Genomic DNA, 14,400 nt, shown 5'->3' with positions numbered 1-14,400 from the left:
GTGTGTGTGAAAGCCGTCCTTCAGCTAGCTTGTTGGGAACACAAAGTTTCTTTTCAGTTGCAAACTCCATTCCATACATATATATGGGGAGGTACTAGCTCCAACTCGGTTTGACAGTGAAAACTGCAGGAACTTCAAACCGGCACTAGGAAACAGACTGAGAAAGCAGAGAAAAAGTGTCTCCTGCAACCCGTTCCCTTGGTGCTAGATGAACGAACGTGTCTCCACTTGCTCAGTTCTGAGAGATAAGTGTGTGTGAAAGCCGTCCTTCAGCTAGCTTGTTGGGAACACAAAGTTTCTTTTCAGTTGCAAACTCCATTCCATAAATATATATGGGGAGGTACAAGCTCCAACCCGGTTTTACAGTGAAAACTGCAGGAACTTCTAACCGGCACTAGGAAACAGACTGAGAAAGCAGAGAAAAATTGTCTCCTGCAACCCGTTCCCTTGGTGCTAGATGAACGAACGTCTCTCCACTTGCTCAGTTCTGAGAGATAAGTGTGTGTGAAAGCCGTCCTTCAGCTAGCTTGTTGGGAACACAAAGTTTCTTTTCAGTTGCAAACTCCATTCCATAAATATAGATGGGGAGGTACTAGCTCCAACTCGGTTTGACAGTGAAAACTGCAGGAACTTCAAACGAGCACTAGGAAACAGACTGAGAAAGCAGAGAAAAAGTGTCTCCTGCAACCCGTTCCCTTGGTGCTAGATGAACGAACGTCTCTCCACTTGCTCAGTTCTGAGAGATAAGTGTGTGTGAAAGCCGTCCTTCACCTAGCTTGTTGGGAACACAAAGTTTCTTTTCAGTTGCAAACTCCATTCCATACATATATATGGGGAGGTACAAGCTCCAACCCTGTTTTACAGTGAAAACTGCAGGAACTTCAAACCGGCACTAGGAAACAGACTGAGAAAGCAGAGAAAAAGTGTCTCCTGCCACCCGTTCCCTTGGTGCTTGATGAACGAACGTCTCTCCACTTGCTCAGTTCTGAGTGATAAGTGTGTGTGAAAGCCGTCCTTCACCTAGCTTGTTGGGAACACAAAGTTTCTTTTCAGTTGCAAACTCCATTCCAAACATATATATGGGGAGGTACAAGCTCCAACTCTGTTTTACAGTGAAAACTGCAGGAACTTCAAACCGGCACTAGGAAACAGACTGAGAAAGCAGAGAAAAAGTGTCTCCTGCAACCCGTTCCCTTGGTGCTAGATGAACGAACGTCTCTCCACTTGCTCAGTTCTGAGAGATAAGTGTGTGTGAAAGCCGTCCTTCACCTAGCTTGTTGGGAACACAAAGTTTCTTTTCAGTTGCAAACTCCATTCCATACATATATAAGGGGAGGTACTAGCTCCAACTCGTTTTTACAGTGAAAACTGCAGGAACTTCAAACCGGCACTAGGAAACAGACTGAGAAAGCAGAGAAAAAGTGTCTCCTGCAACCCGTTCCCTTGGTGCTAGATGAACGAACGTCTCTCCACTTGCTCAGTTCTGAGAGATAAGTGTGTGTGAAAGCCGTCCTTCACCTAGCTTGTTGGGAACACAAAGTTTCTTTTCAGTTGCAAACTCCATTCCATAAATATTTATGGGGAGGTACTAGCTCCAAATCGGTTTTACAGTGAAAACTGAAGGAACTTCAAACCGGCACTGGGAAACAGACTGAGAAAGCAGAGAAAAAGTGTCTCCTGCAACCCATTCCCCCGGTGCTAGATGAACGAACGTGTCTCCACTTGCTCAGTTCTGAGAGATAAGTGTGTGTGAAAGCCGTCCTTCAGCTAGCTTGTTGGGAACACAAAGTTTCTTTTCAGTTGCAAACTCCATTCCATAAATATATATGGGGAGGTACAAGCTCCAACACGGTTTTACAGTGAAAACTGCAGGAACTTCTAACCGGCACTAGGAAACAGACTGAGAAAGCAGAGAAAAAGTGTCACCTGCAACCCGTTCCCTTGGTGCTAGATGAACGAACGTCTCTCCACTTGCTCAGTTCTGAGAGATAAGTGTGTGTGAAAGCCGTCCTTCACCTAGCTTGTTGGGAACACAAAGTTTCTTTTCAGTTGCAAACTCCATTCCATACATATTTATGGGGAGGTACTAGCTTCAATTCGGTTTTACAGTGAAAACTGCAGGAACTTCAAACCGGCACTAGGAAACAGACTGAGAGAGCAGAGAAAAAGTGTCTCCTGCAACACGTTCCCTTGGTGCTAGATGAACGAACGTCTCTCCACTTGCTCAGTTCTGAGAGATAAGTGTGAGTGAAAGCCGTCCTTCACTTAGCTTGTTGGGGACACAAAGTTTCTTTTCAGTTGCAAACTCCATTCCATACATATATATGGGGAGGTACAAGCTCCAACTCTGTTTTACAGTGAAAACTGCAGGAACTTCAAACCGGCACTAGGAAACAGACTGAGAAAGCAGAGAAAAATTGTCTCCTGCAACCCGTTCCCTTGGTGCTAGATGAACGAACGTCTCTCCACTTGCTCAGTTCTGAGAGATAAGTGTGTGTGAAAGCCGTCCTTCAGCTAGCTTGTTGGGAACACAAAGTTTCTTTTCTGTTGCAAACTCCATTCCATTAATATATATGGGGAGGTACTAGCTCCAACTCGGTTTGACAGTGAAAACTGCAGGAACTTCAAACCGGCACTAGGAAACAGACTGAGAAAGCAGAGAAAAAGTGTCTCCTGCAACCCGTTCCCTTGGTGCTAGATGAACGAACGTCTCTCCACTTGCTCAGTTCTGAGTGATAAGTGTGTGTGAAAGCCGTCCTTCACCTAGCTTGTTGGGAACACAAAGTTTCTTTTCAGTTGCAAACTCCATTCCATACATATATATGGGGAGGTACAAGCTCCAACTCTGTTTTACAGTGAAAACTGCAGGAACTTCAAACCGGCACTAGGAAACAGACTGAGAAAACAGAGAAAAAGTGTCTCCTGCAACCCGTTCCCCCAGTGCTAGATGAACGAACGTCTCTCCACTTGCTCAGTTCTGAGAGATAATTGTGTGTGAAAGCCGTCCTTCACCTAGCTTGTTGGGAACACAAAGTTTTTTTTCAGTTGCAAACTCCATTCCATACATATTTATGGGGAGGTACTAGCTCAAAATCGGTTTTACAGTGAAAACTGAAGGAACTTCAAACTGGCACTAGGAAACAGACTGAGAAAGCAGAGAAAAAGTGTCTCCTGCAACCCATTCCCCCGGAGCTAGATGAACGAACGTCTCTCCACTTGCTCAGTTCTGAGAGATAAGTGTGTGTGAAAGCCGTCCTTCACCTAGCTTGTTGGGAACACAAAGTTTCTTTTCAGTTGCAAACTCCATTCCATAAATATAGATGGGGAGGTACTAGCTCCAACTCGGTTTGACAGTGAAAACTGCAGGAACTTCAAACGAGCACTAGGAAACAGACTGAGAAAGCAGAGAAAAAGTGTCTCCTGCAACCCGTTCCCTTGGTGCTAGATGAACGAACGTCTCTCCACTTGCTCAGTTCTGAGAGATAAGTGTGTGTGAAAGCCGTCCTTCACCTAGCTTGTTGGGAACACAAAGTTTCTTTTCAGTTGCAAACTCCATTCCATACATATATATGGGGAGGTACAAGCTCCAACTCTGTTTTACAGTGAAAACTGCAGGAACTTCAAACCGGCACTAGGAAACAGACTGAGAAAGCAGAGAAAAAGTGTCTCCTGCCACCCGTTCCCTTGGTGCTTGATGAACGAACGTCTCTCCACTTGCTCAGTTCTGAGAGATAAGTGTGTGTGAAAGCCGTCCTTCACCTAGCTTGTTGGGAACACAAAGTTTCTTTTCAGTTGCAAACTCCATTCCATACATATATAAGGGGAGGTACTAGCTCCAACTCGGTTTTACAGTGAAAACTGCAGGAACTTCAAACCGGCACTAGGAAACAGACTGAAAAAGCAGAGAAAAAGTGTCTCCTGCAACCCGTTCCCTTGGTGCTAGATGAACGAACGTCTCTCCACTTGCTCAGTTCTGAGAGATAAGTGTGTGTGAAAGCCGTCCTTCACCTAGCTTGTTGGGAACACAAAGTTTCTTTTCAGTTGCAAACTCCATTCCATACATATATATGGGGAGGTACTAGCTCCAACTCGGTTTTACAGTGAAAACTGCAGGAACTTCAAACCGGCACTAGGAAACAGACTTAGAATGCAGAGAAAAAGTGTCTCCAGCCACCCGTTCCCTTGGTGCTTGATGAACGAACGTCTCTCCACTTGCTCAGTTCTGAGAGATAAGTGTGTGTGAAAGCCGTCCTTCACCTAGCTTGTTGGGAACACAAAGTTTCTTTTCAGTTGCAAACTCCATTCCAAACATATATATGGAGAGGTACTAGCTCCAACTCGGTTTTACAGTGAAAACTGCAGGAACTTCAAACCGGCACTAGGAAACAGACTGAGAGAGCAGAGAAAAAGTGTCTCCTGCAACCCGTTCCCTTGGTGCTAGATGAACGAACGTCTCTCCACTTGCTCAGTTCTGAGAGATAAGTGTGTGTGAAAGCCGTCCTTCAGCTAGCTTGTTGGGAACACAAAGTTTCTTTTCAGTTGCAAACCCCATTCCATACATATATATGGGGAGGTACTAGCTCCAACTCGGTTTGACAGTGAAAACTGCAGGAACTGCAAACCGGCACTAGGAAACAGACTGAGAAAGCAGAGAAAATGTGTCTCCTGCAACCCGTTCCCTTGGTGCTAGATGAACGAACGTCTCTCCACTTGCTCAGTTCTGAGAGATAAGTGTGTGTGAAAGCCGTACTTCAGCTAGCTTGTTGGGAACACAAAGTTTCTTTTCAGTTGCAAACTCCATTCCATAAATATATATGGGGAGGTACAAGCTCCAACCCGGTTTTACAGTGAAAACTGCAGGAACTTCAAACCGGCACTAGGAAACAGACTTAGAAAGCAGAGAAAAAGTGTCTCCTGCCACCCGTTCCCTTGGTGCTAGATGAACGAACGTCTCTCCACTTGCTCAGTTCTGAGAGATAAGTGTGTGTGAAAGCCGTCCTTCACCTAGCTTGTTGGGAACACAAAGTTTCTTTTCAGTTGCAAACTCCATTCCAAACATATATATGGGGAGGTACTAGCTCCAACTCGGTTTTACAGTGAAAACTGCAGGAACTTCAAACCGGCACTAGGAAACAGACTGAGAAAGCAGAGAAAAAGTGTCTCCTGCAACCCGTTCCCTTGGTGCTAGATGAACGAACGTCTCTCCACTTGCTCAGTTCTAAGAGATAAGTGTGTGTGAAAGCCGTCCTTCAACTAGCTTGTTGGGAACACAAAGTTTCTTTTCAGTTGCAAACTCCTTTCCATACATATTTATGGGGAGGTACTAGCTCCAATTCGGTTTTACAGTGAAAACTGCAGGAACTTCAAACCGGCACTAGGAAACAGACTGAGAGAGCAGAGAAAAAGTGTCTCCTGCAACCCGTTCCCTTGGTGCTAGTTGAACGAGCGTCTCTCCACTTGCTCAGTTCTGAGAGATAAGTGTGTGTGAAAGCCGTCCTTCACCTAGCTTGTTGGGAACACAAAGTTTCTTTTCAGTTGCAAACTCCATTCCATACATATTTATGGGGAGGTACTAGCTTCAATTCGGTTTTACAGTGAAAACTGCAGGAACTTCAAACCGGCACTAGGAAACAGACTGAGAGAGCAGAGAAAAAGTGTCTCCTGCAACCCGTTCCCTTGGTGCTAGATGAACGAACGTCTCTCCACTTGCTCAGTTCTGAGAGATAAGTGTGAGTGAAAGCCGTCCTTCACCAATCTTGTTGGGGACACAAAGTTTCTTTTCAGTTGCAAACTCCATTCCATACATATATATGGGGAGGTACAAGCTCCAACTCTGTTTTACTGTGAAAACTGCAGGAACTTCAAACCGGCACTAGGAAACAGACTGAGAAAGCAGAGAAAAAGTGTCTCCTGCAACCCGTTCCCTTGGTGCTAGATGAACGAACGTCTCTCCACTTGCTCAGTTCTGAGAGATAAGTGTGTGTGAAAGCCGTCCTTCACCTAGCTTGTTGGGAACACAAAGTTTCTTTTCAGTTGCAAACTCCATTCCATACATATTTATGGGGAGGTACTAGCTTCAATTCGGTTTTACAGTGAAAACTGCAGGAACTTCAAACCGGCACTATGAAACAGACTGAGAGAGCAGAGAAAAAGTGTCTCCTGCAACCCGTTCCCTTGGTGCTAGATGAACGAACGTCTCTCCACTTGCTCAGTTCTGAGAGATAAGTGTGAGTGAAAGCCGTCCTTCACCTATCTTGTTGGGGACACAAAGTTTCTTTTCAGTTGCAAACTCCATTCCATACATATATATGGGGAGGTACAAGCTCCAACTCTGTTTTACAGTGAAAACTGCAGGAACTTCAAACCGGCACTAGGAAACAGACTGAGAAAGCAGAGAAAAAGTGTCTCCTGCAACCCGTTCCTTTGGTGCTAGATGAACGAACGTCTCTCCACTTGCTCAGTTCTGAGAGATAAGTGTGTGTGAAAGCCGTCCTTCAGCTAGCTTGTTGGGAACACAAAGTTTCTTTTCAGTTGCAAACTCCATTCCATTCATATATATGGGGAGGTACTAGCTCCAACTCGGTTTGACAGTGAAAACTGCAGGAACTTCAAACCGGCACTAGGAAACAGACTGAGAAAGCAGAGAAAAAGTGTCTCCTGCAACCCGTTCCCTTGGTGCTAGATGAACGAACGTCTCTCCACTTGCTCAGTTCTGAGAGATAAGTGTGTGTGAAAGCCGTCCTTCACCTAGCTTGTTGGGAACACAAAGTTTCTTTTCAGTTGCAAACTCCATTCCATACATATATATGGGGAGGTACTAGCTCCAACTCGGTTTTACAGTGAAAACTGCAGGAACTTCAAACCGGCACTAGGAAACAGACTTAGAAAGCAGAGAAAAAGTGTCTCCTGCCACCCGTTCCCTTGGTGCTTGATGAACGAACGTCTCTCCACTTGCTCAGTTCTGAGAGATAAGTGTGTGTGAAAGCCGTCCTTCACCTAGCTTGTTGGGAACACAAAGTTTCTTTTCAGTTGCAAACTCCATTCCAAACATATATATGGGGAGGTACTAGCTCCAACTCGGTTTTACAGTGAAAACTGCAGGAACTTCAAACCGGCACTAGGAAACAGACTGAGAAAGCAGAGAAAAAGTGTCTCCTGCATCCCGTTCCCTTGGTGCTAGATGAACGAACGTCTCTCAACTTGCTCAGTTCTGGGAGATAAGTGTGTGTGAAAGCCGTCCTTCAACTAGCTTGTTGGGAACACAAAGTTTCTTTTCAGTTGCAAACTCCTTTCCATACATATTTATGGGGAGGTACTAGCTCCAATTCGGTTTTACAGTGAAAACTGCAGGAACTTCAAACCGGCACTAGGAAACAGACTGAGAGAGCAGAGAAAAAGTGTCTCCTGCAACCCGTTCCCTTGGTGCTAGATGAACGAGCGTCTCTCCACTTGCTCAGTTCTGAGAGATAAGTGTGTGTGAAAGCCGTCCTTCAGCTAGCTTGTTGGGAACACAAAGTTTCTTTTCAGTTGCAAACTCCATTCCATACATATATATGGGGAGGTACTAGCTCCAACTCGGTTTGACAGTGAAAACTGCAGGAACTTCAAACCGGCACTAGGAAACAGACTGAGAAAGCAGAGAAAAAGTGTCTCCTGCAACCCGTTCCCTTGGTGCTAGATGAACGAACGTGTCTCCACTTGCTCAGTTCTGAGAGATAAGTGTGTGTGAAAGCCGTCCTTCAGCTAGCTTGTTGGGAACACAAAGTTTCTATTCAGTTGCAAACTCCATTCCATAAATATATATGGGGAGGTACAAGCTCCAACCCGGTTTTACAGTGAAAACTGCAGGAACTTCTAACCGGCACTAGGAAACAGACTATGAAAGCAGAGAAAAAGTGTCTCCTGCAACCCGTTCCCTTGGTGCTAGATGAACGAACGTCTCTCCACTTTCTCAGTTCTGAGAGATAAGTGTGTGTGAAAGCCGTCCTTCAGCTAGCTTGTTGGGAACACAAAGTTTCTTTTCAGTTGCAAACTCCATTCCATAAATATAGATGGGGAGGTACTAGCTCCAACTCGGTTTGACAGTGAAAACTGCAGGAACTTCAAACGAGCACTAGGAAACAGACTGAGAAAGCAGAGAAAAAGTGTCCCCTGCAACCCGTTCCCTTGGTGCTAGATGAACGAATGTCTCTCCACTTGCTCAGTTCTGAGAGATAAGTGTGTGTGAAAGCCGTCCTTCACCTAGCTTGTTGGGAACACAAAGTTTCTTTTCAGTTGCAAACTCCATTCCATACATATATATGGGGAGGTACAAGCTCCAACACTGTTTTACAGTGAAAACTGCAGGAACTTCAAACCGGCACTAGGAAACAAACTGAGAAAGCAGAGAAAAAGTGTCTCCTGCCACCCGTTCCCTTGGTGCTTGATGAACGAACGTCTCTCCACTTGCTCAGTTCTGAGTGATAAGTGTGTGTGAAAGCCGTCCTTCACCTAGCTTGTTGGGAACACAAAGTTTCTTTTCAGTTGCAAACTCCATTCCAAACATATATATGGGGAGGTACAAGCTCCAACTCTGTTTTACAGTGAAAACTGCAGGAACTTCAAACCGGCACTAGGAAACAGACTGAGAAAGCAGAGAAAAAGTGTCTCCTGCAACCCGTTCCCTTGGTGCTAGATGAACGAACGTCTCTCCACTTGCTCAGTTCTGAGAGATAAGTGTGTGTGAAAGCCGTCCTTCACCTAGCTTGTTGGGAACACAAAGTTTCTTTTCAGTTGCAAACTCCATTCCATACATATATAAGGGGAGGTACTAGCTCCAACTCGGTTTTACAGTGAAAACTGCAGGAACTTCAAACCGGCACTAGGAAACATACTGAGAAAGCAGAGAAAAAGTGTCTCCTGCAACCCGTTCCCTTGGTGCTAGATGAACGAACGTCTCTCCACTTGCTCAGTTCTGAGAGATAAGCGTGTGTGAAAGCCGTCCTTCACCTAGCTTGTTGGGAACACAAAGTTTCTTTTCAGTTGCAAACTCCATTCCATACATATTTATGGGGAGGTACTAGCTCCAAATCGGTTTTACAGTGAAAACTGAAGGAACTTCAAACCGGCACTGGGAAACAGACTGAGAAAGCAGAGAAAAAGTGTCTCCTGCAACCCATTCCCCCGGTGCTAGATGAACGAACGTGTCTCCACTTGCTCAGTTCTGAGAGATAAGTGTGTGTGAAAGCCGTCCTTCAGCTAGCTTGTTGGGAACACAAAGTTTCTTTTCAGTTGCAAACTCCATTCCATAAATATATATGGGGAGGTACAAGCTCCAACCCGGTTTTACAGTGAAAACTGCAGGAACTTCTAACCGGCACTAGGAAACAGACTGAGAAAGCAGAGAAAAAGTGTCTCCTGCAACCCGTTCCCTTGGTGCTAGATGAACGAACGTCTCTCCACTTGCTCAGTTCTGAGAGATAAGTGTGTGTGAAAGCCGTCCTTCACCTAGCTTGTTGGGAACACAAAGTTTCTTTTCAGTTGCAAACTCCATTCCATACATATTTATGGGGAGGTACTAGCTTCAATTCGGTTTTACAGTGAAAACTGCAGGAACTTCAAACCGGCACTAGGAAACAGACTGAGAGAGCAGAGAAAAAGTGTCTCCTGCAACCCGTTCCCTTGGTGCTAGATGAACGAACGTCTCTCCACTTGCTCAGTTCTGAGAGATATGTGTGAGTGAAAGCCGTCCTTCACCAATCTTGTTGGGGACACAAAGTTTCTTTTCAGTTGCAAACTCCATTCCATACATATATATGGGGAGGTACAAGCTCCAACTCTGTTTTACTGTGAAAACTGCAGGAACTTCAAACCGGCACTAGGAAACAGACTGAGAAAGCAGAGAAAAAGTGTCTCCTGCAACCCGTTCCCTTGGTGCTAGATGAACGAACGTCTCTCCACTTGCTCAGTTCTGAGAGATAAGTGTGTGTGAAAGCCATCCTTCACCTAGCTTGTTGGGAACACAAAGTTTCTTTTCAGTTGCAAACTCCATTCCATACATATTTATGGGGAGGTACTAGCTTCAATTCGGTTTTACAGTGAAAACTGCAGGAACTTCAAACCGGTACTAGGAAACAGACTGAGAGAGTAGAGAAAAAGTGTCTCCTGCAACCCGTTCCCTTGGTGCTCGATGAACGAACGTCTCTCCACTTGCTCAGTTCTGAGAGATAAGTGTGAGTGAAAGCCGTCCTTCACCTATCTTGTTGGGGACACAAAGTTTCTTTTCAGTTGCAAACTCCATTCCATACATATATATGGGGAGGTACAAGCTCCAACTCTGTTTTACAGTGAAAACTGCAGGAACTTAAAACCGGCACTAGGAAACAGACTGAGAAACCAGAGAAAAAGTGTCTCCTGCAACCCGTTCCATTGGTGCTAGATGAACGAACGTCTCTCCACTTGCTCAGTTCTGAGAGATAAGTGTGTGTGAAAGCCGTCCTTCAGCTAGCTTGTTGGGAACACAAAGTTTCTTTTCAGTTGCAAACTCCATTCCATTCATATATATGGGGAGGTACTAGCTCCAACTCGGTTTGACAGTGAAAACTGCAGGAACTTCAAACCGGCACTAGGAAACAGACTGAGAAAGCAGAGAAAAAGTGTCTCCTGCAACCCGTTCCCTTGGTGCTAGATGAACGAACGTCTCTCCACTTGCTCAGTTCTGAGAGATAAGTGTGTGTGAAAGCCGTCCTTCACCTAGCTTGTTGGGAACACAAAGTTTCTTTTCAGTTGCAAACTCCATTCCATACATATATATGGGGAGGTACAAGCTCCAACTCTGTTTTACAGTGAAAACTGCAGGAACTTCAAACCGGCACTAGGAAACAGACTGAGAAATCAGAGAAAAAGTGTCTCCTGCAACCCGTTCCCCCAGTGCTAGATGAACGAACGTCTCTCCACTTGCTCAGTTCTGAGAGATAATTGTGTGTGAAAGCCGTCCTTCACCTAGCTTGTTGGGAACACAAAGTTTTTTTTCAGTTGCAAACTCCATTCCATACATATTTATGGGGAGGTACTAGCTCCAAATCGGTTTTACAGTGAAAACTGAAGGAACTTCAAACTGGCACTAGGAAACAGACTGAGAAAGCAGAGAAAAAGTGTCTCCTGCAACCCATTCCCCCGGAGCTAGATGAACGAACGTCTCTCCACTTGCTCAGTTCTGAGAGATAAGTGTGTGTGAAAGCCGTCCTTCACCTAGCTTGTTGGGAACACAAAGTTTCTTTTCAGTTGCAAACTCCATTCCATAAATATAGATGGGGAGGTACTAGCTCCAACTCGGTTTGACAGTGAAAACTGCAGGAACTTCAAACGAGCACTAGGAAACAGACTGAGAAAGCAGAGAAAAAGTGTCTCCTGCAACCCGTTCCCTTGGTGCTAGATGAACGAACGTCTCTCCACTTGCTCAGTTCTGAGAGATAAGTGTGTGTGAAAGCCGTCCTTCACCTAGCTTGTTGGGAACACAAAGTTTCTTTTCAGTTGCAAACTCCATTCCATACATATATAAGGGGAGGTACTAGCTCCAACTCGGTTTTACTGTGAAAACTGCAGGAACTTCAAACCGGCACTAGGAAACAGACTGAGAAAGCAGAGAAAAAGTGTCTCCTGCAACCCGTTCCCTTGGTGCTAGATGAACGAACGTCTCTCCACTTGCTCAGTTCTGAGAGATAAGTGTGTGTGAAAGCCGTCCTTCACCTAGCTTGTTGGGAACACAAAGTTTCTTTTCAGTTGCAAACTCCATTCCATACATATTTATGGGGAGGTACTAGCTTCAATTCGGTTTTACAGTGAAAACTGCAGGAACTTCAAACCGGCACTAGGAAACAGACTGAGAGAGCAGAGAAAAAGTGTCTCCTGCAACCCGTTCCCTTGGTGCTAGATGAACGAACGTCTCTCCACTTGCTCAGTTCTGAGAGATAAGTGTGAGTGAAAGCCGTCCTTCACCTATCTTGTTGGGGACACAAAGTTTCTTTTCAGTTGCAAACTCCATTCCATACATATATATGGGGAGGTACAAGCTCCTACTCTGTTTTACAGTGAAAACTGCAGGAACTTCAAACCGGCACTAGGAAACAGACTGAGAAAGCAGAGAAAAAGTGTCTCCTGCAACCCGTTCCCTTGGTGCTAGATGAACGAACGTCTCTCCACTTGCTCAGTTCTGAGAGATAAGTGTGTGTGAAAGCCGTCCTTCACCTAGCTTGTTGGGAACACAAAGTTTCTTTTCAGTTGCAAACTCCATTCCATACATATATATGGGGAGGTACAAGCTCCAACTCTGTTTTACAGTGAAAACTGCAGGAACTTCAAACCGGCACTAGGAAACAGACTGAGAAATCAGAGAAAAAGTGTCTCCTGCAACCCGTTCCCCCAGTGCTAGATGAACGAACGTCTCTCCACTTGCTCAGTTCTGAGAGATAATTGTGTGTGAAAGCCGTCCTTCACCTAGCTTGTTGGGAACACAAAGTTTTTTTTCAGTTGCAAACTCCATTCCATACATATTTATGGGGAGGTACTAGCTCAAAATCGGTTTTACAGTGAAAACTGAAGGAACTTCAAACTGGCACTAGGAAACAGACTGAGAAAGCAGAGAAAAAGTGTCTCCTGCAACCCATTCCCCCGGAGCTAGATGAACGAACGTCTCTCCACTTGCTCAGTTCTGAGAGATAAGTGTGTGTGAAAGCCGTCCTTCAACTAGCTTGTTGGGAACACAAAGTTTCTTTTCAGTTGCAAACTCCATTCCATAAATATAGATGGGGAGGTACTAGCTCCAACTCGGTTTGACAGTGAAAACTGCAGGAACTTCAAACGAGCACTAGGAAACAGACTGAGAAAGCAGAGAAAAAGTGTCTCCTGCAACCCGTTCCCTTGGTGCTAGATGAACGAACGTCTCTCCACTTGCTCAGTTCTGAGAGATAAGTGTGTGTGAAAGCCGTCCTTCACCTAGCTTGTTGGGAACACAAAGTTTCTTTTCAGTTGCAAACTCCATTCCATACATATATAAGGGGAGGTACTAGCTCCAACTCGGTTTTACAGTGAAAACTGCAGGAACTTCAAACCGGCACTAGGAAACAGACTGAAAAAGCAGAGAAAAAGTGTCTCCTGCAACCCGTTCCCTTGGTGCTAGATGAACGAACGTCTCTCCACTTGCTCAGTTCTGAGAGATAAGTGTGTGTGAAAGCCGTCCTTCACCTAGCTTGTTGGGAACACAAAGTTTCTTTTCAGTTGCAAACTCCATTCCATACATATATATGGGGAGGTACTAGCTCCAACTCGGTTTTACAGTGAAAACTGCAGGAACTTCCAACCGGCACTAGGAAACAGACTTAGAAAGCAGAGAAAAAGTGTCTCCAGCCACCCGTTCCCTTGGTGCTTGATGAACGAACGTCTCTCCACTTGCTCAGTTCTGAGAGATAAGTGTGTGTGAAAGCCGTCCTTCAGCTAGCTTGTTGGGAACACAAAGTTTCTTTTCAGTTGCAAACTCCATTCCAAACATATATATGGAGAGGTACTAGCTCCAACTCGGTTTTACAGTGAAAACTGCAGGAACTTCAAACCGGCACTAGGAAACAGACTGAGAGAGCAGAGAAAAAGTGTCTCCTGCAACCCGTTCCCTTGGTGCTAGATGAACGAACGTCTCTCCACTTGCTCAGTTCTGAGAGATAATTGTGTGTGAAAGCCGTCCTTCACCTAGCTTGTTGGGAACACAAAGTTTCTTTTCAGTTGCAAACTCCATTCCATACATATATATGGGGAGGTACTAGCTCCAACTCGGTTTTACAGTGAAAACTGCAGGAACTTCAAACCGGCACTAGGAAACAGACTTAGAAAGCAGAGAAAAAGTGTCTCCTGCCACCCGTTCCCTTGGTGCTTGATGAACGAACGTCTCTCCACTTGCTCAGTTCTGAGAGATAAGTGTGTGTGAAAGCCGTCCTTCACCTAGCTTGTTGGGAACACAAAGTTTCTTTTCAGTTGCAAACTCCATTCCAAACATATATATGGGGAGGTACTAGCTCCAACTCGGTTTTACAGTGAAAACTGCAGGAACTTCAAACCGGCACTAGGAAACAGACTGAGAAAGCAGAGAAAAAGTGTCTCCTGCATCCCGTTCCCTTGGTGCTAGATGAACGAACGTCTCTCCACTTGCTCAGTTCTGGGAGATAAGTGTGTGTGAAAGCCGTCCTTCAACTAGCTTGTTGGGAACACAAAGTTTCTTTTCAGTTGCAAACTCCTTTCCATACATATTTATGGGGAGGTACTAGCTCCAATTCGGTTTTACAGTGAAAACTGCAGGAACTTCAAACCGGCACTAGGAAACAGACTGAGAGAGCAGAGAAAAAGTGTCTCCTGCAACCCGTTCCCTTGGTGCTA

Source organism: Camelus bactrianus, chromosome 7 (genome assembly GCF_048773025.1).
Source record: "Camelus bactrianus isolate YW-2024 breed Bactrian camel chromosome 7, ASM4877302v1, whole genome shotgun sequence".
Lineage (NCBI taxonomy): Eukaryota > Metazoa > Chordata > Mammalia > Artiodactyla > Camelidae > Camelus > Camelus bactrianus.
Note: the sequence above shows the minus strand (reverse complement) of the source record.